Below are 4,886 nucleotides of genomic sequence, written 5' to 3' on the forward strand. Positions count from 1 at the left end.
ACTACTACTGATATCGCCTTCCCTCCAAGAACGTCTTACAAAACATTTACAGATCATTGCATGATACAACATTCACATACAAATGATCTGCACATTCCAGAATCCTCATAAGCTCTATCCTTGCATAACCCTTAATGAAGCTTTTCATATCTCATCTATATCATAATGTCCTAACACATTGACCTATATACCCATACAAACAATATGCCTTATGTCGGCTTACAATGAAATACAAAAGATATACAATTTCAGCTTTATACAATAATTACAAAATGATTTTCTAAATAAATCTTCCTTGATGTTGGCTTCCTAGAAGTGTTGGATGTTGGTGCCAGTGTCAGTGCTGGTGTAGCCCTGAATACTCCAAAGCTGGTGTCTACCGGTAAATGCCTCATAATGTTGGTAAATGACTCCTATCAAATCTTGTTGCCATCAATGAAAAAAAATGAATCCAATGATTGTCAATTGCCAAAAATCTCCCCCCCTTTAGTATTAATGGTAACACTGATGTAAAAAATGGATTCCCTATCAGTTCAACAAAAATATGCTCCCCCTGAGAAATACACTCGTTCTGATATTTTGATATCCTTCCCATGTGTTCTTGTTTGACTTTTCTGATATTTTTCACATATATACACTCCCCCATTGGCATGAATGCCAAAGACTAGTGAAAGAATTGAAAGAATTCAGAACAAAAGAATGAATGAATACTATTAATTTTTCTCGAGCTTGACTAACTTCAAAATTTTGGGGTAAGCCTTATCAAACATCTGAGGATATCTATCCCAGCTAGTTTTAAAAGTTTCAGAAATGGATACAAGTCCACTTAGTAAGTGTGTCAGTGTTTCCTTCTCTTTGACTTCTGACGGTGTGGGTTTAGCAATCATGTCCATGCACTCTCTCTTATGTTCACCTAATGAATATAATCTAGGACTCACAAGTCCTCTAAGACTTCTTTCTCTCTGAGTAATCTTTTCTTTCTCCTTCTCCAAAGAAAAAATTTGATTCTCCAATGACAAAATTTGTCCATCAACAGATGTTAATCCATCAAAATAATTTTTAATGTTAGCTATCTTATCATACAACTCCTTCAATTTTCTATCTACATTAGCTGTAAGAATTTCTATGTTACAACAAACCCTGTAGATATTTGTACACTATTTTAGAAAAACCTCAATAACAATGAGTTTGGATTCAATTTTATTTTTCTCTGTTTCTATGATTTGATCAAAAGCTTCTCTTTTGGCTACAGAGAACCTTTCTAAAGTTTGTCGGTCTGCAATTTGCCTCAGTGATTGAAAATTGGTCAAAATATGCTTTGTTAGTGTTTTGATCTTGCTAGAAGCGCTTTCTCCATCTTCAATATTACAATCAGGGATTAATTTGTGGAACACTGTAATTGATTGATCAATTATTCCCTTATTTGCAGTTCCCTCTTTTAATAATTTCTTAGTAGCCATCATCATTGACTCAGCTGGACTCATCTCAGTGGCTGATTTCTTCTCAACCTGAGAAGTGTCAATTGCCAAAACCTTTGTTCGGGAATCAATATTAACTATCAGTATACTCTCAGTTCCCTTTACTTTATCATCTTTAGCACTAGTGACTTCACCACTTGGTGCAATATTAGTTATTACCGATGGAGTATTATCCATAATATTTCCTGTAACCTGTACGTTTCCTTCCTCAAAAATGGTTTCTGCTGGTATGGACTATACACTCTCCTTAGCCGGTTGAGTTTGTATATCTATAGTTATTACCGGTTGAGTCAAAATTGGAGTTCAACTACCCAAAATAGTTTTCCCTTTTGATTTGTCAAGAACGGTGGAAGTTGTAGCCTTAACAAACTCTTTGTCAGATGTAAGAAAATGTGGATTTTTCTGGAAGAATTTTTCCCAACTCTCACTAGTGTCATTAATTACTTCATTAACTCTACCCATCATAAGGCTTATCTATCAAGGTTTGCTACTGAAAAATTGTCCTATTAACAACAACTATACATCTTTTCATTTCATCATTACTAATAGCACCACCTAAAGTCAAAAGTTCTACTTTGATTTTTCTATCCCTCTTGACTATCTCAAGTCTTGTAGCATCTAGTTTATTGTATAGTGATAGAGGTATTTCCTTCAAAATTTCTACTTAGGTTTCTTATAAATGTCCATATGTAATAAAATTGCCTCTTCTATCTAATTCTTCTCATTTTGTTCTAAATTCTCATAACACATAGATAGATTTTTCAAAATTCCTTCTTTTTTAATTTCATCAATTAACTCAATATAGGTCATTTTTGCCTTACCAGACTTAGTATCATCTCCCTTCTTATTTTTGCTTGGGTTTATTGGAGTATATGTAACTGGTTTCCTCTTTTGGGTAGGCTTCCTTGCCGAAGGTGGGGGTGCAATAGGTTTTGTTACCTTTTTGATAAGTCTCCTCCTTGGCTCTGCCTTCTTCTGCTCTACCAGTGGCTGATCTTCCTTTATACCCTTCTGAAAGCTAGAGGTTCATTTTCCTTAGGATCAGAATTAAAAGTGATGGTGGAAATGTAAGCTTCATGATTCTTCACTTTCAAAGTACTAGCTACTACCGATTCTCTTGTCGGTTTAGATCTAGAACCCATTTCAGTATCTATTATGTGCAAGACATTCTACACAAAAGTAGACATCTTTTCTATTTTCTTCTCCCTTCTCTTTCTATTAAGACCAGTTTTGACTTTAAAAGCCTTCTCTTCTATCGTTCCAAAATGCTCTATTTGGTCATCCAATAGGGCATCTAGCAACATTTTTGCATAGAGGTTACGGATGTTTTCCTCCACCTCATATCCAAGCTCTATGACCCAGATGGTCCTTAGTTCAACTACCTCCATAAGGGTTTCATCGGTCTTCACCATGAAACATATATTAGTGGATTATTTCTCCACAATGTTCTTTGATAACCTCTCCCTATACCTCATGTTTTCCTAAAATGATTTAAATTAACTCCAAAGTTTTTTATCTCAGTCGGTTTCAAGATCGATGATTGCTTCCTTGATCTACATACCTAACGATATGTCATGATCCCAATGCTTCTTTCCAAGATCAAGTAGCTCATTCTTGAAGTAAAGCATCAGACATACAATGAGATTACCATATCTAAAAGTTCCTTTTTTTAACTCCCTTGATCTTTCCAAGATTTATCATTAACTCACTCCTCAACCATTCACATAGATCATACTTTACATTATTCCTCAACATCTGATATGCAGCATGAATGCAAGAACTAGCAATAGAATTCAATCGGCTAGATTGAGTTACCTTATAACCTATTATCATACTTGCAATTTCACATTAGTGTTGGTGATTGTGTTGATCCTCATTGATCTGTGATCATGAGTTGCACCAGTGAGTTTCTCGACCTCTGAGTTGGAAATTTTCTTGCCAGGTTCTTGTTCAACCTTGGTTAAGTTGGTGACCGCTTGAATAGCCTCCTTGGTGACCATATAAGGCTGATCCAGCTAGATAAACTCATTGTAAACCCTTCTTAGAATGTATCTAATGATCTCATCCTTGAATTCTAGTATGTACAGAATAACAGTTAACCCTAGATCCTCAATTGCTTTGAATTTCAGAGTTGCCCAGTATCATGAATTAATACATGCTTTTTATCTTCTCTATGCCTAGATCCTCTAGGGTGCAATGAATGTATACGCTTACATATTCAACATACATCATGTCATCAGGAACCCTATAAAATTCTCCCACAAAGTCGTCCTTCTTAGCAATCAGGGGAACCTCCTTGAATATGGGTCTCAGCCTATCTTTAACCTCTACAACAGTGGGGTTTGCAATGAAAGTAGGAGCTGAAGATCTAGATAACATTTTGAAGAATACTTGATAGTGAACATCGGTTGGAAGATTGAGTGCTTCTCATATAACTATTCAAGATCCTTTTAGAATGCCTTTACACACTCTTAATTCACCTAAAATTTGCCTTTTCTTTGCTCTGAATGCCTGAATGCTCGATGAGTGAAAATGAATCCACACTCCCTTTTTATCACCAAATAAAACCCTAATCTTTCACTATTAAAAATGCTTTGTGAACAACCCTACCGGATGTTGGTTTCACAGTCTTGTGCCAGATGAACCTTCATCAATGATGAACATAACTCTCCAGATCTCTTTAGATCTCCTCTAGGGCAATATGCAAGATTTTCCAATGAGTTTGCCAACCCCTAAGGCTTATGCCTCAATTACCGATGGAGGGATGCCCTCTTGTACCAGTGGAGTTACTCATGTAGATCCATCTCCACTTGGTCCTTCAGATTTTCTAACCCACCTTTTGGTGTGATCTTGTTGTATTTCATCTACCTTCTAATATCCTTTCTCATTAACTTTATCATTGCTAATCGGTTGAGTCTTGGTTCTATAGTACTTAGAAATATGACCTATTTTGTTGCATGCATAACATTGTAACATTGTTCTTCTAAACTACTTTGACATATTCGGTATCCTTCCTTGACATATAGTGATTAGCAAAATTTCCAAACTTTTCACATGCATGATATTTAACATTCATTCTGCAGTCTTCTAACTTATGACCATACTTCTTGCAATTTGTGCATTGTCCTAGAAAAAAATTGTAGTTTTGATTTGCTCTATTTCTACATTGTTTAGCCATATACCCAAATTTATTGCAAACAAAACATCTACCATTGAATTTATAAATATGAGATTGCCTTACCGATTTCCTCTATTCTGATGAGTTTTCCACATCGGTTGTCTGATCTTCTAGAATCATCAGTATGCCTTTGTCCTTTCAACAAGTCATCCAATTGTGCAGCATTGATCCTAAACTTTTCTTTGTACTCACTTGCAGTAGTCAGATTATCTCTCGAAGATATTACTTGT

This window comes from Cryptomeria japonica, chromosome 9 (assembly GCF_030272615.1).
Source record: "Cryptomeria japonica chromosome 9, Sugi_1.0, whole genome shotgun sequence".
Taxonomy (NCBI): Eukaryota; Viridiplantae; Streptophyta; class Pinopsida; order Cupressales; family Cupressaceae; genus Cryptomeria; species Cryptomeria japonica.